At 51.9% G+C, this 23,020-nt stretch overlaps 1 protein-coding gene and 1 long non-coding RNA gene across 5 annotated transcripts in view; one reads left to right on the top strand and one right to left on the bottom strand.

Annotated features, from left to right (window-relative positions):
- Nucleotides 1-23,020, top strand: part of ASAP2 (ArfGAP with SH3 domain, ankyrin repeat and PH domain 2) — a 136,629-nt gene that overhangs the window by 12,069 nt on the left and 101,540 nt on the right. The window lies entirely within an intron of this gene.
- On the bottom strand, nt 1,378-18,098 carry LOC120622076 (uncharacterized). The gene is made up of 3 exons (XR_005658416.1): nt 18,089-18,098; nt 10,354-10,363; nt 1,378-2,206 (listed from the first exon to the last, which is right to left on the bottom strand). It is a non-coding gene; the product is annotated as an uncharacterized LOC120622076 (long non-coding RNA).

The following is a 23,020-nucleotide window of genomic DNA, read 5'->3' as shown; positions in this document are numbered from 1 at the left end:
CCCGGAGGTTCGATGGCTGAGCAAAATAAGATCGTGGTCGCCCCGCGTCTTGAACCAGGATCTTGCAGCTCCTGTCAGTGAATGAACTTTCTGTTACCCAGGACCCTCTCAGTGCCTGGAGCTGCGCAGTTGTCATTTTATTGAGTTTAAAAAATGTGTGGGTATAGCCTTAATGCGTACATGGGCACATGCAGATTCTGTGCGTTTAGAGGCTTCTTCTTCTGCATTTTACATGACATTTCAACTGTGGTACACATGTCGTTGTTATGAGTTACTCTCTTTAGAAATGACTGGAGAGGACAGATAATTTAGGAATATTTACACATTACGTCAGAAGAGCATTAATAGTACCCATTACTATTAATACTAGTGGTATTAGCTGTTCCTGGAAAAGGTGCTGTTTATTCATAATAACCAGATAATAGCAGCGAGATTCGAGAGAAAAGCCCAGATGACATTAGGAGTGCAGGTGCAATTATTATTTAAATGTAGTGGGGGGAATCTTTAAATATCAAGTTCTAAGAGCTCCTGATTTTCAGTGTAAGGCGTAACCCATGTCACATCTGTGATGGCAGGTGCTCTGTGGCCATGTAACCTTGGAGGAGTCAATCTTGAATTATTTATCATTGCAGTGCAATACCCTTTTGAGGGAATCATATCGTCCTTCAGTGTTAAAAATGTGTTTCTGTCACGTGTCATGGTGAATATTCTAGTGACGGCGCGCATTTCCTTTTTTACCTCCTGCCCACGCACTTGGTTAACCTTGAGGAGAGAGAGGGAATTTAGGTGGCAGCTCAGTGGCGCCCAGGCTCCGAGTCTGTCGCCGTACTCCCTCCACATTCTTCCAGTTTTCTCGTTCCTTTTGGTCGCCGTGTTTTGATATTTGAGTTTAGATCTCTTTCTTTGGGGCGGGGCGATCAGGGTGGCCGAGGAGCACTGAGCCTGTTCGGGGGCCGATAGGGTACTTTTGTTAAGCTGCAGAAAGTCAGCGGTGCCCTTCCTCCCGAAGTGTCAGAGGTCTCTGTCCATCTGGCCATCACCTAGACTGGTGAAAAATGGAATTTCTCAGAATCCCGAGGGACGACAGAATGTGTATGTGAGCTGGCTCACCCAAATGCAAATTACTTCTATTGATACCTAATATATGTAAATTTATGCTGCTTAGTTGACAAAGACAGCCTGAATGATACTCTTCCTACATAGTGCTGCATAACTGAGATTTTGCTTTTATTGTCACAGTAGTGAAGTGCGTCAGTAGAGTCCTGTTTCCTGCTGCATCTCTGGGACACGTCCCAGAGCTCCGAGGGCCCAGAGGTGGGAGAGTCCCGTCTCCTGGAGTGAGCATGCCCGGCTCCCTGCTGGCAGCCTCGCCCGTCATCTCCTGCCATCTCCTGATGCGGGGGTGCCTTGATGGAGGGCAGGTGGGAAGTGGGCAGTCAGGACAGCGAGCCGGCTCGGCCGAGAGGGGAGTTTGAGTCCAGATTTGGGGGCGCCAGACAAGGAGGGGAGCACTTTGGGAGGATAGTTATCTTTACCTTTTCAAAATCGTGTTCTACGGCCATGCCACCCTCAACGTGCCGATCTTGTCCGATCTTGGAAACTAAGCAGGGTCGGGCCTCGTTAGTCCTTGGATGGGAGACCAGCTAGGAAGACCAGGCGCTGAAGGCGTTAAAAAAAATTGAGTCCTCTTCCTCCTGAGTCATCACATCTCAGATTCAGGGACAAAGAATCCAGGCTGGTTCAGACGCGGAAGAAGGCTTCCCTCAGTGGAGCTGGCTTACAGGGTAGGCAGCGTGTGCTGGGGGGAACTCCACTCAGCCTCGGGGTGCCTCCATGCTGCGCTTGGCAGGTGTTCTGGGGACGTTGGACGTGGCCCAGCTCATGTCTGCAGAGGAGGGTGGGACCAGTGTGGCTGGCGTGGTTCCCGCAGGAGCCTGCATCTTTGTTGGACCTGGAGCACAGCAGGTGTTACGTAGCCTGGGACAAGGCCTCATGCACCAAGAGCACTCAGGAGTATTTGTTGAGTAAATGACGAATAAATGAGAGTGTGAGATAAGAGAGTATATTTTAGGCCTAGGACAAAGGACCTGAATCTTGGGGGTGGGGGACACGGGCTGCTTGGAGAAAGCTAAGACAGCGCAGGGCCCTGGAGGGCTGTGCCCACTGCCTTCACCTTTATGGTGACTGGGGCAGGGCATGCTGGGCTCTGTCAGCGTGGGCTGGGACAGAAAAGAGCCTGTGTGGAGGGAGGCGGGGGCCTAGCCTTGCTCTGAGGAAGGCATTGGCTGAGAAGAGCCCTGGATTTCTGCAGGAGAGTTTCGTGTTTGTTTGCTAGTCTCCATCATTCATCCAAGGTCCTGTTCAGGCACTGGGGTGTGTATGAATGTGAATAGAGTCCTGGATTTCTGAGAGTTCACAGTTTCACAGCGTAAACAGATGCGTAAACAAACAATTACAGTATGGTTTGATAAATGCAGTAAGATAGGCAGTTGCTATGGCAATGCCAAGTCACTCATTACAGCCTGTGGGAGTGAACAGGCTTGCCTGCCCAGTCTCGTAGGGGATGAAGCAGGCCAGTGATGGGGACATGGCATGGATGAGCCTGCCACTGTGCAGAGGTCTCAGAGAAACCGCGAGCTGAGCCCAAGGCCTGTGAGGTCTCCGGAACCAGCAAGAGAAACCTGGCCCACAACTCATTCCCCAGAGGGCGATCCTACAGCCAGATTGCCAGGAGCTTTCCCTGGGTAGACCCAGCCTGAGGGCGGGGGGGTCGGGGGGGCCTGGCAGGCTTTCTGCACATGGCCTGGGTTCTGCCGAAAACCGAGATGCTGCGTGTGGTCCCCGCATCTCTCGAGCTACTTGCTGAAGAGGTTTTTCCTGTCTCCCATCCCGGCCAGAGGCAGGGCAGGTGTGGGGAGAACAGAGGACTTTTCCCCCCTTGAGGGGAGTTCTCAGGAAGTGTCTGCACTTTCTAACCTCTGGGAGACCTCCTCCAGTCAGCTCAGGCAGGCCCTGTGCGGTTTTTGCGGTGAAGCAGCAGCAACCCGTCCCGGTCGCCAAGCCCAGGCACGGGACGGGGCCCGGGTCTTGTGGGGCGAGGCCGTCGTGCTGCGTGAGCGAGGCCCTCGGCTCGTTGCACGTGGTAGGGGACAGGGCATTGTCCTGCCTCCTGACAGCACGAGAACTTGCCCATTTCAAGAGAGGGCCCGCTGCCCGGCCTCGGGTTGGTCTGTGGTTATGTGCTGGTCACTTTCCCTGTCCGCTTCCTTCCTTTTTCTTCTGCCAGCTTGGGCGAGAGCATTTCCTCTTCCCGCCAGCAGGAGAGATGGTCCCCTGTCGGGGTTTTCTGGTGTGGGTCTGCCCCTCCCATCCCTCTGGCCAGGACTGCGCCTCCAGGGAGCAGGCGTGTTTCTCTTTGACCCCTGCCTGGCTTTTCAGGCTGTCTGTCTGCTTCTCCCTAATTGAGCTCCTTGGTCCAGGGGACCTACTCCGGAGTTATATGAAGTCACATCTAATTTTGAGCCCCAGTTTTAATGGGAATCTAGTGTGGTAGAAATAGCCTGGGCTTTATACACACTTGGGTTTCAGTCAAGAACTGGGCCTGCTTAGTGAATGAGTAAATGGTTGTTTGTGTCACAAAGCTGCCTCCTCCTGGAGGCCGAGCCTCTGCCTCGTACCCCGCTTCAGACACCTGGTTGCTGGCCTGACTTCTGTCCGCTTGCCCCCTGCCCACCCCTGCCGCCTCTTGCCTGTCCGAGGGCCTTGCTCTGGCTTGTAGACACCTCTGAAGCAGCGGGCCTGCCATCTGCCTGGAGCTCGGGTGTCCCCAGGGCCCAGCCCCTGTATCCCATGCTGGCCCTGCTGACCGGACCTTTCTGCCTCGCGCTGCGTGTTCCCTTTGCAGACTTCCCACATTCTGACATCTCAGTTGCCACCGTCGGGGGCAGGGGAGGGTTGGTTTTAGTCTGTCCTCCAGTAGCCTTGCCCTTTCTTGCTGCAGGGGAGAGTTGAGGAGGCTGTGCCCAGCCCTGCCTAAGCTGCCCCGCTCTGGACCCAGTACTGCCTTTGGGAGGTGACGTCGGCTTGCCCCCGGTTGGTTAACTAGTCCTCGAATCCCTAGTGCTCTGACCCCTCCGTCTCCATTCCTACAGCCGCAGTTCCTGTCGCTGTCATTTGTCAGCTGAATCACCCGACAGCCTCTGTGCTGGCCGCAGCGAGGGTGACCGTCCTCAAACAGAGATCTGGCCTTTAACTTTGGCGTCAGACCCCATCCGTGGCTCCCCTTTTAGCTGATGACCAGGCGCTGGGCCCAAGCCCTCGGTGAGCCGGCCCTGCCCGCCTGTCCAGTCCATCTCTCGCTCTCCCACTGGCCACACTCAGCATGTCACCGTCCTTTCACTGAATGTCATTCCTGTGCTGGGGGAGTCCCTTGCTCTTCATCTTGTCTCTGCCTCTCCTGTAAAGTTCAGCTGGAGCAGCCCGTGCCGGAGGCTGTGTGACACTCCTGGCTTCTCGGAGCCCCGCGCTGCCTCCCAGGGCTAGCCGTCAGCACGGGCACTGGCCCAGGTAGCGGCTCTCTTCATCAGACTGTGCCCTTCCGGAGCGCTGAGACCTCGCTGACGCCATCAATGCCCTGCATTCTCTTCACTGACGGAGTTAATGCTGCTGGTGGCCCACCGAGGCCGCCCTCACCTTTGTGGAGGGGATGCCCTTTGATGGGGGGCCCCGTGCCCCCCGCCTGCTCCGTCCGGCCACGCGGCCTCCGTGGCACCACCGTCAGGCACATCAGGCGCTTCTGATTCAGAACCTTAGCCCGGCCGTTCCTCTGTCCACAGCCGTCTCCTCTCCCAGGCAGTCCGCGTGGCTCACGCCTTGACCTCTTTGAAACGTCACCTGTCAAGAGGAAACATCACTGATCGCCATTTAACCCAGCTCCCTGCTGCCCGTCTCTTCCCCGCAGCACGTGTGGCCGCCTCACCTTGCCCGTGATTTACTCGTTACGACTTTTTCTGTCTCCCCCCCACCCCACCATGGACCGTAAGCTTCACAGGGGTGGGGGTTTTTGACTCTTTTATGCAGCGAAGCATCCTCAGCCCCCAGAATTGTGCCTGACACACAGTACACACACGGTGTGTGTCTGCTGAATGGATGACTGGCCAGCAGGTGTGGCCGAGAGCGCAGCCCTGGTGTTCCTGGCTGGTAGAATCCTTGTTGCTCTGGCTGCTTCTGTAGGGAAGAGACTGGATTCTCAGAGGCTCGTGTTTGCAAAGCTGCATTAGTGAGTGAAGATCCTTAAAAACGTAGGAAGATATTTGGATGGCTCAGTCCTTCAGGAAGCGCACTGGTGACCTTGTGTGGCGGGTTTGCCCTTGCCTTGTCCTCTGGAGGAGGGGACTCCGGGTTTTGACGTGGGCCCAGCTGCAGTCTCTATGCATCCATCCAGCGGGGCTCCGAGGCTCACCTGTGTATTTCCAGTTCCTACTTGTTAGGGTTGGAACGCGTCAATCTGTGTTCCTTATATTTTTTTTACTCAGTGGGACCAAAATAGTTCACAATAGAGAGATTCAGAGAAGAGGCTTTGGACTGAGTCATCTAATTACTGTCCAGGAGGGCTGGGAGGTTAACCCCCCAGGGCTGCTTTGCGATAGCCATCTTGTCTCTCTGATCGTTATAATTCCTTCATTCTAATGAAGGCTGGTATTATGTTGGGACTTTGAAGAGTCTGTCAGATAGTGAAGGAATTGAGAAGCCATGGTTAGCACCTGCCCGTTCGCCCCTGCTTTCCAGTTTGTAGTATAATCCTGTGGGAATTTATTTACTAGTTAAGGCCTGCAAAATAAACATACTCAGGATGGAAATCCAGATTATGGGGTTATCTTGAAGAGACGCTTTCATGCTTTTTGTGCTTTTTTCTTTTGTTGTTCTTTAGTGTCGATAAATCTCTTTTCAGAAACAAGTTTTTATGAATTCTTTTACAGTCCACTCTTTTAGTAACACTTCTGAAATTTGTGTGGTACCCAGGACCAGTGTGCTTTTCGAGAATGCAGAGTTGGATGAGGGTGGTCTGTTCCCGGGAGGAGCTTATGTGATTCCTTAGCTAAGACAGTTGGACCTGGATTCAAATACCGATTTCACTGATTAATATCTGTATGGCACGGGCAAGTAGGGTCACTTCTTTATTTTTATTTAACGAATACTGACGTGAGGAACGCTTGCTCTGTGTCAGGCACTAAGTGCCCGACGAAAGTTAAGTGTGTTTAATCCTGTGACAGCCCTGTGGGTCCGCACTGCCGTTGCCCCCGCGTTGGAAGGGGAAACGTGGGCTCAGATTCAGTAACTTTCCCAGAGTGTCTCAGCGAGCAGTGAAGCTAGAGTTTTCCGCCCCAGCCTCTGACCTGAGACCACGCTTTTCATCATGACACTTTCCGTGTTGCCTCCCAGGTTTCTGAACTCGAGCTTCCTAAACCCACAGAACGGGAAAACCGATAATACTGTCTAGGTCCTCAGTTGGTGTGAGAATTAAGAGAAAACATTGAGTCCGGAGCCTGTGGCGTGGGAGGGTCATGGCAGCTGGCGCCGCTCCTACAGTCTAGTGGAGGGAGGGAAGATGGTGCACAGAGTAGACCGACTCAGGGTGGCGTGCTGAGTGTCCCTGCAGAGACTGCTTCCTGCGGGGGACATTAGGAAGCGTAGGGGACGGGGGACAGCAGGACTCACCGGCCGTGAAGCAGGCACCGTCCAGAAGCCGGGCCCTGATCCGTAAGGAAGCCCAGGGTGTGACTAGATCGGCGGGTGTGACGAGATGCAGGAAGATGGATTGTTTCACGGGTCCAGTTGAGCAGGGGAAGGAGTGACATCACGGGCTGGTCAGGTGTCAGAGGGCCCTGCCGGGGCCCACATCCGGCCTTGCCCGTGCTTTATTAGCTTTGCATGTCGTCTTTTTGTTCTCTCTGTAGAAAATTTCTCCCACACCTTCCTTCCAGTGGATTTCTAGAAATACCCTGTTTTTCATGACTCACTGATGGGACGCATCCTGTTTGAGGAAGCGTTGAGAGAGGAACTTGAGACTGGGGCGAAGGGCGCTTACTCGTAGTGGCGAGGGGTACGGGCGGGAGGAGGCTCTGCTCTTCTGTTTCCCCCGCCGCCCAGAAAAGCCCCAGCCCCCCACCCTGCCTCGAATCTGTCTCCCCATGAGCCGAATTCCTCCATATGCGGTGCTTCACCGCCTTGACCTGATGTATGCCCACTGGAATTTTCCATCTTCTGCTGGAGGCGGGCGTCTGTGTGCGGCTACGGAGTGACTAACGATGGAACTAATCAAATGAGAGTCGGGACCTGGAGCTTTGAACCTGACTGAGTTGGATGAGCCTTTGAAGCAGGCAGATGGCCCGTCTTCATGGGTCCCAGGGTGGCGCGATGCAGTGCGTGCCAGGCGCCCCGGACAGCGTCGCTCCGAGTGCTCCCACGGGAGGCGGCAGAGGCGGCCTCGCTGCGTGCACGCGCCGCGGCCCGTTGGCCCTCGCCTCGGACGGTCTCAGTTCATCCTGGCTCAATGCCGTGTCAGTGTTTGTTGTAGGCCTTGTCCTCCTCCTCCTAACAGAGGCCGGATGTGCTAAATCGTCACACCCGCCTCTCTTTTGTAGCCCGAGGCCTTTGGCAGAGGCTGATTGGAAAGCTTGGTACAGGAGGGAATAAAATAGCAAAGTGGAGAGGGGGCCTGAGCTGTGGAGAGGGCCGCCAGGCGCGGCACTGGTGTGGGCGCCGGTGCTGGGGGGCGCGGGGTCGGGGGGCTGCAGGCCAGGGTGACGGGGACATTTAAAAGCTAGGCTGTTCTGTCGGAGACTCAGCCTGAGGGTGGCCGTGGTGGTGGCACCCGAGAACCTTTTTGAAGGGCGAGGCCCGTGGTGCTGTCCCTTGAGTGGCAGGGACGGAGGGATCGGCCTAGAACAGAGCTGCTCAGCCCGAGCACTCTCGCCTCCTAGGGGGCTGTCGGTGCGGTCCAGAGACGTGTTTGAGTGTCACAGACTGCGGGGAGGGGTGTTGCTGGCCTCCAGCAGCTGGAGGCCAGGGATGCCGCCAACACCCCTCAGTGCGCAGGACGGCCCCGATGTCCCCAGTGCCACGTTGAGAGCCCTGTGCTAAAGATTGTCAACTGCTGGCAGGCTCGGGGCGGCGGGGCTGACCGCTGCACCCTGACCGCTCCGGGGCCCCAGCTCCCTGGTCATAGGAGGGTCTCAGTGGGCCTGAGTTTCTTTTTAAAAGTTAGACAGGATGAAGATTTAGAAATTTTCATAGGCTGAAGCTTAATCAAGTGCCATGAAATAAAGATGGGATATACGAAGTCGATCCCAGTCCTCAAGGAATCGAATGAAGATGCTGAGCGTCTCGGACTCTGCCTGTGTTATTTTTCTGCCCTTTAACCTCGTGCTGTGCAGAGCGCCAGATGACCGCCTTCCGAGGGATATTTTGATACCTTTTCTGATGCGAAGATTAATACAATTAAAGGTCTTGATACTGATATAAAGAGCATGAATTTAATTTACTTTTATAATTATCTGTATTAAAAATATGTTAATTCAGTATCTATAAAAATAGGAAGACTTTCCACTGGAGACGTAAAGGGAAATTTAAAGATGGATGGAATTAAAAAAATAAATAAAAAGCAATTTATTACCCCATTATTGTGCTTGTGTATGTATAGGTAGCTGTGTGTGTGTGTGTGAGAAACACACACACAATGCCTTTTACTTTTTCTTGAATGCTCTGCCTTTAGTATTTGGAGCTATAATTTATTTCTAGCACAGTTAACGTTCTTGTTTTTCTTGCTTTTTTCCCCCCTTACTCCTTTCCTGTAAGGAAAGGCTGTTTATTTTCTTCTGAAAGTGCTTTGTCTTCTAGTTTATTTTTTAAAGTTCTGCCTTAAGCTGAAGAGCTTAGACTTCATCTCTGCATTGGGGACGGAGGGGGGGGGTGGATTTTGAGTGAACAGGACAGGGACAGGGCCAGATCTGATTCAGGAAGAGCCCTGTGAGGCTGGGAGTGGGGGAGACAAGCAGACGGACCGGGGAGAGGCTAGGCTGGTGCCAGCTCGCCGATGCCCGACGCCAGAGGGTGAGGTCTGAGCCTGGCAGGAGCGGGGGATGGGGCAGAAGGACTAGTTTGGAGAAGTAGGCAGGAGGGACACATCTCAGTGACTTCTTTGCTGTGTGGGCTGAGGAAGAGGTGGGAGCCCGGGAAAAACCCAAGTTTCTGGCTTGCGTGTGTGGAAGGTTGGAAAAGAGAAGGGAGGAAGCCCCTGTTTTGCGCATACTTTGTGAGTATTGCTTGCTGACTTTTGCTTCTCAAAAGTAAAAATAGACGCTTTAACAGTGCCTCAAGTCTGGGGGCTGGGTCGAGACCTTTCCCAGTTACGCTGCAAATTTTAGATAAGAACATGCTTGATGTCTTCGGGAAGATCAGGGTGATTCTGCTTCCGTTCTGGAACTGAGGGAGCATCTGTCTGATCGGAAGGCTGGGCTCCGAGCCACCAGGAAGGACAGGGATGAGTCCGACCTTCTAGTAAAACATGCTGCCCACAGCACGTGCTCAGTCCCCTGCCTTGGTTCTGGGAGTGCTCATTTTGAGAAAAACCAATGCGGCCTCTCCACGTGCAGGTGGAGTTTGAAGGTCGCCTTACGGTTCCGCCTGCGTGAAAGCGGATGGTAAGGTGAAGAAGGCAGAGGCGAGCGGCACTCTGCACCTGCCTCGTGGTTGCAGGGGTGTGGCCCGGCGGGCTGGCGTGCAGCGCACTCGTCCGGCGTGTGCTTCCTGTGGTTTTTTTCCCTCTTCCTCAAGTGGGAGGTGCTTCCGCGTGCTGGTGACGAGCCACGGCCTCCAACGCTGCGTTTGCATCCAGGATCCAGCACTTGCCAGAACTGCCACCCAGTGATAGGCTGCTTAACGACCTTTCACACGGATTAGTTGATGAATTGTGCACATACACTACAAATTCAGATTACATGGTGCTGCTTTGTATTTGTTCTGTTTTTAAAAGCTCATCTCTTGGTCTTTGTCAGAAACTTCTGTATTCTCCTGGGCAAGTCACTTCCCCTTCCTGGAGCCTCAGTGTTTGTATCTGGAACATTAGAGGGCTAGCCGAAGGGAACCCCTTGAAATCTGACACCTTCAGTTCTGACATCGAGGTTTTTGTGGGTAGGTGCCCCATGTGCCCAGCTTTGTGGGGCTGCTGCCACACTCACGTTGTCGAGCTCTCTGCAGACTCCGGGATCCTGGCCACCTGATCCGACCTCATGTGGAAGCTTTTTCATCGCTGTGTTACTGACGGCGTCTTTCTCCAGGCCCTTTCCGATTTACAGATCAGAAACTCCCCACCCCGCGCGCAGGGCTTGGAGTGCTTCAGGTCCAAGCACAGTGCTGTGTCTGCGTGGGGAGGTGGCACGCGGCACAGCAGGACTGCAGCCCGTGAGCGAGCGGCGGTCAGGTGCTTGCTTCCTGTTTTGGTTGGCTTCATTGTGGTGTAGTTTACAATAAGAAAGTGAACCAATTTGAAGAATACAGTTCGATGAACTCTGACAAATGTACAGTCATGTAATCGACCACCACAATCATGGTATAAAACACCTTCGTCACCACAAAACGTTCCCTCCCGTTTCGAACTAACTTACTGGTGGTTCTAGTAGTTTTTTGGTAGATTCCTTAGCGTTTTCTGCATAGGAGATCACGTCGTCTCTGAATAACTAGTTCTACCTCCTCCTCTCCAATCCGTTTGCCTTTCATTTATTGTCACTCTCGCTTTATCGCATTCGCCAGGCCATCTGGCGCAGCGCTCAGTAGCCGTGGGGAGAGTGGACGTCCTCGCCTGGTTCCCAGTCTTAAGGGGACATGCACTCGTCTTTCACTGTGAAGTCTGACATCAGCTGCTGGTTTCGTATGAGCCCTTTATCAGATTCTCTCCTGTTTCTAGTTTGCCGAGAGTTTCTGTCGTGAATGGGCGTTTAATTTTGTCAGGTGCTTTTCTGCATCAATTGAAACGACCATATGGTTTTCCTTTTTTAGCTTGTTAACACGGTGAATTACGTTACATTTTTAATGTGTTGACGACCCCTTGGTGTGGAAGCTTTAAGTGTAGGGTAAGCACAGATTTCTTGTCATCGTGTTGGGATTTGAGTCTTAGCTGTTCTGTGCTTCATAATTATGCGATGCATTCAGAGTTATGACAGCGGTTACCCCACTTAAATAGTCACTCCGGTGGGGTCTGATTTGTTTAAGTATAACTCTTGTTAACTTTTTTGGTATTTCATTGTATTTTGGGTAGAGTGAAGCCATGTTCATGTGTGGGAGAGAATAACAACAGGTCTCTTGTGGCCTTTATTATGTGCCAGACACTAGACTAACAGGACCTCTTGATTCTCCTAACGACCCAAAGGTGTAGGTACCTTTCCCTCATTATACAATTGAGGACATTGAGGTCCAGCTTCTAGGAAGGTAAGAGAAGTAAATTCCATTTCACCTGCCATTAACCGAGCTCCATGTATATGCCAGCCATTCCAGCCCATCTAACCGATACAAAAACTTTTAAGCAGGCAGCATCTTCATTTTTAAGAGAGAGGATACAGATAGAGAGGTGTAAGTAACTTTTCCAAGGCCACATGTCTGGTGAGAAGCAGGGCAGGATTTGAATCCAGGTCTTCCATTTCCAACTTGAGTACTTTTCCTTGTATTACTACTTTGGGGAGCTTTATGGAAAGGAATTAAGTCGGGCTGGAAAACTAGACAATTTCCCAGTGGCACGTAGACAAGATTGTCACAGTTCATCCTCACAGATCTCTCTGAATGTCAGCAAGCACAGAACTGCGCTCCCAAACTAGATATTATCAGCGCACATGTTTCTCTGTTAGGATGACAGTCTTCGTTCTTCCTTCAGCACGTGTCCAGGAAGATATTTTACCGCTATTAAGCGATGGTGTTGCAGAATTTTGGTCGAACCGTTAGGCTTGTAACACATTAATTCTTTATTTGCCAGCAGTTTCCAGGGAGAGCTGTCCGGGCCGCTGCACGTGCGGAGCTGCGGCATGGGTGTGTTTCTCACACCCATCGCTGGGGTTGAGCATATACATGCCTACGTGAAAACGAAATTGATTTAAGGAAATGCTCATGCCTCAGCAAAATAAAAGCACCATAATTTCCCTGCTGTGAACATGTGTATTTTCAGTGTAGCCAGCATTTACTAAGCACCCACTTTCTGCCAGACACGAGGCCAGATCAAGGGAAGAGAGAAGAGATGGAATGACATTTTGATCTGGGCCTCAAAGGATGAATTCGAGAGGCAAAAAAGAGGGCTAAGGGCCTGGCAGGTAGAGGAGTCCCTGGCTGCGTGTGTTAGGGTCCTAATAAGTTTAACGTTTAGGGGAGCGTGTTAGACAAAGAACTGTTACTGACAGATGCGTGTGAATTTCAAGCCTGATTCCACCGTGTGGCAGCTCTGTATTTCTGGGCAAGTTGGTTAACATTTTTTAGCCTTAGTTTCATCATGCAAAAAAAAGTTGATGACAGTACAGTGTGTATTTCACAGGGGTTCAGTATGCATGTGTTTCTTGTCTTGGAAGTAAGGCTAGAGGTGGAATGAACCACTGTGTTTTGGCCAGACCGTAGGGGTAGACGTTCTGCTTGGACTGCGATCTGTGGGGGCATGCTCTGGTGGTTTACAGACAGTATCTAATGTGGCCTGGACCATGGGCAGTGCAGGGCCAGTCTCTTGCTGAGACCATTGGTTGCTCTCCTGGCGCCCATCCCAGCGCCAGAGCCTCGGTGGTGCTGGGTCAGTGTTTGTTGAGTAAGTACAGTAAGGTTTTACAGTAACCTCTGACTATCTGCTTCTGCGAGCCTTCTCTTCTGGGAGGATCCACCCTCAGGAAATTGGATGCTACAGACAGTGAACAGTCGCAGTACGGGAGCAGCCGTGCCCAGCCTGGGGGGGTGGGGGGTGCCTGCACTGCCTTCGGCCCGGCCTGGAATGAGCATCCTGTGTTGGAGCAGAGTGTGGTTTCAGCTCTCTCCGAGCCTCCTTTCTGAAGCCTTTGGGGAGAACAGCTGGCGGCTAGACCACTGCCAGCAGGTGATCCAAAGGCCTGTGGCTCGGCATAAGACCAGGATGGATTCAGGGGGAGAACCCACAGCCAGTCGCCATTTTATCACGCTTTTCTGTTTCCTGTTCTGCTCCAACTTTCCCTTCTTTTCCCACCTCTTTGATGAATGAAAATTGCCCTCTCCGGAGCACATGCTCTTAGGGAAGCAGCTTTGGATGGTGCGATGACTGTCAGGTGAGTATTCAGACCATTAGGTGTGAGACCTTGGTGAAGATAAGCTCCTGCGTGGATATAACTCAAGCCAAGTAACATAAAAATAATTTTTTTTGCCCAAAAAAGTTGCATAAGCAGCCTCATGTGCTTTCTTTATTTTGACCTTCCCCGACAGACGGCTTTAGGCATCAGCGATGAGAAGGTATATGGATTAGCAGAGGCTTGCACTTCAGTCCCTAGGAACAGGCGTGTCTTGCCTTGAAAAATTGTTTTATAATGCACATGTTTGTTCATAGATTGTAATCACGAATGGTATGGAACCCAGATGGAAAATGTGACTTAATCAGAGAAGGAACTGTTAAAATGATGTTTCGTTTAAAAGCATCTGCTTATTGTATGTCATGCACACGAATTTAATTAAAATACTTTCAAGGTCTAGTTTGGTAAAAAGTCAAAGATATACTGTATTTTGCAGGGAGGTGGGGGTTGAGGAATGAGGTTAGAGAAGCTGAAGCTTGTTTTTATCTAGACTAATTTGAGGAAGAATGAATATATAACTAGATCACTCTGGTGTGTATTCATTCATTTATTCACTTGCTCACTGACTCATCAAGCTGTTTGATTGTATACTGTGCTAGCCGCTGAGAATTCTGTAAATACGGGCCTTCCAGGCCTCACAGTGGAGCTGTCAGGAGCAGATATAAGTAATTAAGAAATAGTGTGGTAAAAATAGACAGCAAATTTTGTTTCCCCAAATGAGAGGTGGTACATGTGTGTTAGTTTTTATGAAGTATGTGTATGAAGTCTCCTTTTGGGAATTAGTGGAAAATTTTCTATAAAGTCATTAAAAGAATTTTAATATATTCAGGCCTTGAAATATAGAGTTCCTTAACAAGCCGTTAAGAGTAGGATTAAGTGAAAATGCTGATTTTGGACTACCAAGTGCAGAGTGGGCCTGTAAAATTCTCCAGCAGAGTTCTGGGGTCTCATGGTGCCTGTGGAACAGGACCCTTTATGAGATCCCCCTTACAGCTCCAGACTCAGAGTACCTGACACGGTTAGCACTCATGGGAGAGACTTGACAGCACACTAAACTGAGGCTCTTCTGCCTCAGTGGCTCTGACATTTGCTTGGTGAGAGGACAGTCACTAACGGGAGCTCCTGGGCGGTGCCACAGTGTGGACGATGCTTACTAACTGTGCCCGGATTGTGGACTATGCTTACTGACTTGCCCAGCCACCCCTTCATGTGTATAGAAAGAGCAGGGCATGAATCGAATGTGTGTTTATGTACAGTACGATCGGAATGTGACATGAAGGAAAAACAGTTCGAGTCGGTCCTTTGTAGGGCACCACGAAAAGAATGGCCCAGACGTGGTCATTTAGCCGTTCTGTAGGAATGAGTGCTTGTTTTATGTGGTGGCATGATGGGACTTGAGTTCGTGTGCATTTAGCAGCATCCAGTGAACGCTTATGCTATGTAGAACGCAAAAGCACGCACCATACAGGCCCCGGGTTTGATGTGAACTTTTGCCTCTTTTTGGGAGCGCGGCCTTGGGCAATTTACTTTCTGTCTCCTGCTCTGCAGGATCGTCAGGAGGGTCCAGTGCAATCATACATATTAGGTGCCTCCTGCAGTTTGCAGCTCGTGGTTTGGGGTTCAGTTACATACAAGGTGGTGATAAGGATGTTATTAATAGAGGTCCCAGGAACTATGCTTGATTTTGAATACAAAGAGCTGGAATCCTCCCGTGCAGGAGCTTCGGTCTGAGAAAGACTGGTGATGCCTTGGCTGGGGAGGCCTTTTTTCCTGGATCCTTTGATGACCAGAAAGGATGCGGAGACTGAAACTGCTCTGGCTGCCGCTGCTCCGAGCTCTGGAGACGCCTAGGCTGGGGTGGTGAGCCAGCCTGCAGGGCCTCCTTGGCTGTCCACTGTGCTAGGTGTGGGGCCTTCTGTACAAACAAACCCAAAAAGACTAGTCACACATCTTTTTATGGCTCACGTAGTTTCTAAGTCTTTCTGCACATGCTGCTCAAACACCAGCTCGTATCCCCCTGACTCCCCTATCTAAACTAGCACCACTCTGCACTTTCTGCGTGTCCGTCGGTCAAAAAAGCATTTATTGAGCACCTGCTGGATGCTGTCGACACCAGCGGAAGCCCTGCCCCGTGGAGCGTGCGTTGTCCTGCTCGCTTTTCCCGCAGCCTCCACTGTCCGGCGATCTCTGCCACGCGCTCATCGGCCCATCGCCTGTCTCTGCTGGAATGGCGTTCCACGCCCCATGGGGGCAGGCTCGGTTTTGTTTTGTTTGCCTCGCGGACTTTATTATTTCATGTGCTTCTTTCTGTCTACCGTTTAGCTTTTCGAGTGTTTCTGTGCATTTGCTGGCCGCTTTTCTGAGCAGGTTTCGAGGCAGCACGATGGGGTGGAAGGAACTTGGGCGGCATTGGCGTCTGTGTGCAGGGTTCAGATCGCGCTGGTGCTGCTGCTTACGAGCTCTCATCTTCGGCCTTCAAAGCTCAGTCAGGTCCCCAACTTTCTCATTCTGAAATTTGGGAATGACACTAAGCCATTACTAATTACGCGTTCGGAGATCCCATAGGCCCGTGCCAGGCACAGAGGAGCGCGTCTGCTGTGAATGGCACGTGTTACTGTCATTTTTTGGCACCAGCTGACAATTCCTATCGTCATATAGTCTGTCTCTTCCTTACTGTACACTTCATGTCTCTTCGGTTTAAAATCTGGTGTTAAACTTGGCCGATCCAGGAAACTGTCACCCTTTGGCCCTGTTCCTCACTCCACCCCTCCCCCATAACCTCTTTATGATGTGCCCCTCCTTTCGTAGGCATAATTATGCTCCACTTATCTCGAGGTCAGACTTTTAGCAGCCTCCACCATCTGGAACACATCCATGGACCGGAAGTCACAGAAAAGCCTCCTGCTTTCTGGGCGCCCCACTCCCCAATCTTTACCCCGCCCAGGTCCCCCGCCCAGGCCAGACGGTAGATGAGGAAGCCGACTGGGAGGAGGAACAGCGGACAGCAGGGAGAAGAAAGGCCCGGAGGACGGGGCCTCTCATGCGGTGGCCGGCGGTCCTGCATCCCTCGCCACCGTGCGGGGAGTTCCCAGGAGAGGCACGCTTCGGTGCGGCCCATAGTCGAGCGTTAAGGCGCAGTTACGCTCGACGTTCTCCGGTTAAGAAAACGGGAAAACAGAAAATTTGTTTTTCGAGATTTACAACAAGATTTTTTTTTAAACTCTTGTATTTCTGTGTCATCTTTTCCCTGGATAGACAAGTTACGTGGAACGCTTTGTTTTCCAAGTACGAGGGAAATGTTAGAATATACAGGGAAGACCGTGGGCTTTGGGGCCACAATCCAGGGGGTGACTCTAGTTGATTCCTGTCACCTTGCCGGGTGACCCGATGAGAGTTAACTCTTTGAGTCTCAGTTTCTTCACTTATAAAACAAGGATAGTACCACCTACCTCAGCCAGTCACCAGTGGGACAGCGACCAGAAGGCACATTTTTCTGTACCATCCCACATGTAGGATGTACATTTCAATGAAATCACGAGTTCTTACGGTCAGAGGACTTGCCCTTGATCGTGGTATTTAGTCTCTTCACATTCGTAACGGGATGGTCATTGCCGCTCTCGTCGGCTCTGCCGTGAGCTCATTGTGACGGTGAGTGAGGCTGGCCTTTGCGTTCATCTGTCACCCAGACTTCTCCCCGTCCCCCAATCCAGAGCATGAAGTCCATGTTAAGTAGTATTGTCCTTTGACTTCTGTACATAGAATCTTAGACTCCTAGCATTTTAGGTCTAAAGGAGGCTTCATTTTAGCTTCCTGTGGAGATGGCCTGGCCCAGGCAGGGGCTGAGGGTTTGTCACTTGGCCAAGGCCACCCAGCTGGTTAGTGGTGGAGCCAAGCTGGCCCTGGGTGTCCGCACAGCCCAGGTTTCTTCCCTCTTTACAACTGATGGGGTTTAATGCCTTGTTCTGCTGTGAGGCTTCATCCCAAAATTCTGCCCTGAGAGGACCTCGAATGCGCAGTGAACTTAGCGTGAACTTGGCCTGTGCAGCAGAGTGTGGCTTAGCCTCCCTGCCCCTTCTCCTCTCTCTGCCTGCCCTCCTGTCCACAAAGGGTGGAGAGCTTTCCTCATGTTGTGATTTTCGTTTCTGTGGTGATCGTGGTGTCAGAGGGGCTTTGTACTGATAAACTTGGACCCCACGTTTGGACTTGCCTTGTGCTCAGGTGGGGAGTGACCTGAGGGGATGTCATAGGCTGTGTCTGCCACAGGCAGTCCCCTCGGAGCCTCCAGGGTTGCCCTGTCAGCAGGACCGTGCTGAGATCGTATGGATAATGCCTGGGAAGAAATGACAGGTGGACTCGTCACGTAGTCAGGTGCGTACTGGGCCTTAGCAGACAGGGAGGGCAGCGCGAGCACAGGTATGGCGGACGGAAAGTTGACAGCCTGTGTGAGGCTGGAGCCATGGGCCGTGAGCTTGCAGCCTCCGTAAGCGCTGGACCCAGTGACACACGTGTGTCCTCGCACGCAGGCCGTCACCCTCCTTGGCAGCATTCCCACGGTGGCCGAGTTGATTTGGATGATCTGCCCCTCCAGAGGAAGACAGGTTCTCACTGGGGGCACTGCAGGGGACGCCCGAGGGGCCCGGGCACACAGGGGCGGCCCTGAAGACAGACTGCCAGGGTTCTAGGTTTTCGTGTGGGGCTGGTCCGTCCTGCTCAGGGTCTGTGAAGAGAGCGTAGGAATGTCAGGTTCTCACGCGTCGAGTAGGTGACAGCCGGTTCCCTTAAAGAGCGGGACCAGAGGCCATGGGGAGCACAGAGCGGAGGGGGAGGTGACATCGAGGGAGTGGCATTTGTGCGGATCTTGGAGGCGTAAAGCGTTTGCTTGGGGAAGTGGGGGAAGCAGGACAGGCGTCCCACGCAAAGGCGCGGCCCGCACAGTGCACCGGGGTTTCCTCAGGGAAAGCGTCTGATGGGAACGGCGCGGGGAGGCCTGATGCCGGGGTCCTGAGGACCGAGGTCCAAGGGAAAGGGGACAGACTGTGGCGAACTTTAACCGTGGGATTAAGGAAGTTCTGCTCTGTGAGTGGGGGTGGCCTCCGGTCTTCCACCACGTCTCTCCTGGAGAAAGGAGCCAAGGCTCTGAGAACCAGGCCGAGGGCGAGGACGGACGCTTGACGTCCACCCGTCCGTGCTCCATTTGGCTCCTGGGTGTGCCGAAAGCTGGTGGCTTGGCCGAGGGTGGCTTGCCGCACTGGCCTGGACACACAGGAGCAGTTGAGAAGCTCGGAGCGGAACCGCTGATCCCCAGCGTCCACTGAGGGCTTTGCATGTTTAGTGACCAATCAGAGAACATGTGCGTCTCTGCATTCCCTCCATCCTAGCTGGGACTCGGGGACCCTTGGGAGGAGGTGAAGGGAAGAGCGGGAGACAACTAACCTAGTCGAATCCTGATAAGAAAACATGTCCCCTCAGTTTCGTGCTGGAGAATAGCGTGCTTGGGAGGAAGTCGGTGTGGAAAATGGAATGCCTGCAGGAATGAGGGAAGAGGACGGTCACTGGAGATGAAAGATGTTAACGGCTGCTGGTCCGGCCAGGGACCTGGCAGGAAGGAAGCTTGAATGTGATTTAGCGGGACCAGGGACGGGCCCGAGGTAAACCGAGACTCTTCAGGACAGGAAGTGTGTGCCAGCAGCTCTCATGTTTCCTGTCCTAACATTTTTTTTCAAGAATTCTCCTGTGTAGTTCATCCAGTGTCCTTCATCAGTTTTTTCGTAATGAGCCAGACGGGATCCCGGGGGCGTGCAGACTCGTAGCAGTTGGGGGAGGGGCGTCACCTGCAGAGCACGTTCCCTCCGGAACCGCTGGAAGGAGAGTCGTCCTCAGTGTCAGGACAGCTGTTAATACACAGGGCGGAGACGCTGACAGGTGCTGTCGAGGGCGGGCAGCGGGGCCAGCTAGGGCAGACCGTGCTGAGGCCGCGATGTTGGAGCTGCCTTACAGCCTACGTAATTGAGGAACCAGTGAATCTAGAGAAGTTTATGTTAACGGCCTCTGGAAAGTTCCTGAAGAGTTCAGACTGAATCCGTGCCTACAGCGCCTGGGTCCTGCCAGTGGGCCTGTGCCAGCCGTCTTGACTTAGTGTTTCTCTGCAGCCCTCGAGAGGACCCTGGCTCGCCTCGGCCTCAGTCTGTCCTGATGCAAACCTGTTTCATGGTGTCCTGAGGAAGACGAAGCATCACGAGGGAACCCAGAGGCCAGGTAGCTAGAGGCGTCAGAAATGTATAAGTCACCAAGGGACCGAGAACAGCCATACGAGAGGAATAAGTGGGATGGAAAGTCAAGAAAAAGGTTATTTTTTCGTTATTGTTTTTAGTTTTCAAACTCAGCCTAGGTGGGATAGTCTACCTACAGTAGTACAATTCGCCAGTTTTAAGCATGCAGTTTAGTGAGTGTCGTCAGATGTACCCGTCATGTAACCCTCACGACAATCATCACGTGGGAGTCCCATCACCTCAGAAAGTTCCTTTGAGCCCCTGTGAGGTCAGCGCCCCCACTCTTGGCCCCTGGCAGTCACTGCTCTGCCTTCTGTCTCTATGATTTTGCCTCTGTCAGAACTTCAGACGCATGGGATCACATGGCATGTGGCCTTTTGAGTCTGGCTGCTTTTAACTTAGCAGAGTGCCGTTGAGAGCCAATGAGAGCCACCCATTGGGGCTGCCTGCACCCTGAGACCCCTCGTTCTCATTCCTCAGTAATACCGTGTCGAACAGACACACTGCAGTTATAGTTATCAGGTCACCAGTCGACGGCATTTGGATTCTTTCCAGTTTGGGGGTATTATGCATAAAGCTGATAGTCTTTGTGTCGACCTCTGCTTTATTTTTCATCTTAGGTAAGTACCTGGATGTGAGATTGCTGGGCCATTTGCCGAGTCTGCGTTTAACTTGATAAGGAGCTGCCGTTCCGTTTTCTGACGTGGTCGTCCTGGTTTTCATTTCCCCTGGCAGAATGTGAGAGTTCCGGTTCCTTCCGCAACACTTGGCATCATCAGCCATTCCAGCCATCGAGTGTGCGGTCGAATCTCTTTGCAGTGCTAGTGCACACTTCCCTGACTGCTAGTCACGTTCAGCGCCTTCTCATTTCTTTACTGGCCATTGTATAACTTCTTCAGTCTATACGTCTGTACTTATACCATGAGCCGGGACCTGGGTAATTCATTCTTACAGAAGAAAATGGAAAGATCCATAGCTTGCAATTTGCTTTAAAATTTTCTGTGGAGTTTTAGAGATGACCTTACATCACCTTGTGAGTGTGGAATGATGTGCTGGTTTGCGTGTTCGCGGCTGTGGGTGGTTCTAGGTGGATCACCCTTCCCAGTTTACGGAGGCGAAGGGACTTGCCCAGGGTCAGGAAGGGAATTAGGCGCAGGGCCGATGCGGGGGCCTAATCTCTATATTGCATAATCTCTATATTGGTTTTATCGTTAGTATTTCCGACAACTTTTTGAAAGTTTCAAAAGCCAAGATTTACACTATGTTTATCTCCAACAGTGTAGTGACGTCCCCCCCAAAAACATGTAGAGTTCTTGATAAGAATGAACTGTGGGGGGTGCAAATTGCGTCGTGTGTGTGTCAGATGCGTGTGTGTGTGTGTGTGTTTGTGTGTGTCGCGGCGCATTGAGGGTGCATGAGTGTCTCATGAGGACTGTTAGACACTGAGTTGCTCCAGGGACGTTGCGCCAAAGGCAGGTCGTTCTCAGTCCCCCAGTTTGATGAAGTGACACGTGTAGACCTGAGCTCATCGAATGACCAGTGCAGGCCTGCAGCTTCCTCATCGCGACACGTTCGCAGGTTCAGACACGGTCACAGAGGTGGCAGGAGAGGAGCTGTTCTGGGGTCCCCTGAAAAGAAAGTTATCCTGGCAGCGCAATTAATTTATTTAATGGTTATTTTGGAGAGCCTACTGAGTGCTAAGCATGGTTCTTGGTGACCAAGACAGAAAAAACCTGGCATGTCCATGTGGGCACCAAGATGTTGTTAAAAGTTGGCGCTGTGCACGTGTGTGTGCACGTGCCTTCAGTTAAATGTCAGGCAAAGCAGCAGTCAGTTGCACAAAAAGAAATTCATGTGGAACACATCACGCCACATGGGCTCAGCAGTCATAAGTTTTGCGTGCCTGTCTAACATATTCGAGAGGGCTGCAGGAAGATACTGGATGGTGTTAGTGGTTAGTGGTTAGAGTTGAAGTAAATTTCTCACTATTTCAAAGCTTTGGAATTAGCTTGAAGAAAGAATATCTTGGGCTGTTTTGAAACAGTGTGTCTGTGACCATCTGTTTCTATTTATATGTGCAAATTAGAATTTTCTTCCTGTTGTGTAACTAAGTGCTGAAGGGAAACCACGGGCCAGTGGCATCTACACAGCCAATCTCGGGCGAATGAGAGCGGCCTCATGGTTTCATTGATTCGTTTCATAGGATGTGATGCTACATATCGGAACAATTTGTATTCCAGTAAGATACCTTTTAAATGCATTTCATACAGAGGAATTGTGTCCTGTCCGTTCTTAGTTCTCGACCTCTCCACCTGGCCCATCCGCTCCAGCCAGCCCAGCCCTGCCTGCCGGACCTCTCTGCCTGGAGCGCCTGTGCCCCGCTGACGACCTGTCACTTGCTTCAGGATGTGACTGTTTACCTGTCGAAGGAAATGCTTCCCTGCCAGAGCCTGTGGCCGACTTCTTTGCTGTAAAGCAAAGAGCCGAGGAGCACACGTCCTTCCTTCCAGGTTCGCGGAGCAGGTGCAGGTGGCGGGTGCTGGACCGGGTGCTGGAGATTCATCAGAGGCAAGGGGTGCTGGGTCCCCATCCTAAACGGGCTGATAGTCTTGTCTTTTATTCCTGGGGTTCAGTTTCTGAGACGTCTCAGTTGCCTTGGGAAATTGTAAGTGTGAAAGCAGGAACGATTTTCACAGACGGGTGTGACCAAGCCAGCCGTACTGTCTGTAAAGGCGCTTTGTGTTGAAAGCGCTGTGCAGATGTGAGAGATTCTTGTGACTGCCACCCCCGCTACCACTGCCGATATTACCGTTCGTACCTCGACCTTCCTGTACGTTACACTGAGATACACATTACATTTCTTCTTATCTGTTTTGAGAAATCCAAGCCAGGGAAATGCAGTGGAATTTTTAGTTAAAATTACTTTCTGCCATTACCAAATATTTGTTTTTGTGTTTGGAATAGGATTATAGCTCCTTGTTCACAGTTTTACTAGCGAGTCATTCGTGGATTTTGTTGAGACTTCCACGCAGGGTTCTTAGTTTCCTCTGGAAAATTAATTCGTTACATCACATATATTTGTATGTAATCGTAATCCATCCTTGGGAAGATCGCTGAAGTACAAAGTGTCGTAAAGACCGGGCTTCACAGAATTATGCATCTGGAACCTCAGGGGAGAAGTGACTTACCGAGGACCACGGTGCGGGCAGGTGACAAGGCCCGGGTGGCGCCCTTTCTCCTGCCACGCACTCATCCTCATTGTGCACAGCGCCCCCGTCTTCAGTCGCTGGACGGACAGAAACCGCCCCCCGGGTTCCTGGGCCGCGTGGTCTGACCTCGCAGAACCTGCAGAGCTGCCTTCTCTCCTGAGGGCTGGTGCAGCTTCCTGCGTTTCTCGAGGAATAGTAAATAATG

This window comes from Pteropus medius, unplaced genomic scaffold, assembly GCF_902729225.1.
Source record: "Pteropus medius unplaced genomic scaffold, Ma_sr-lr_union100, whole genome shotgun sequence".
Lineage (NCBI taxonomy): Eukaryota > Metazoa > Chordata > Mammalia > Chiroptera > Pteropodidae > Pteropus > Pteropus medius.
Note: the sequence above shows the minus strand (reverse complement) of the source record. Positions and strands in the feature narration are given on the sequence as shown.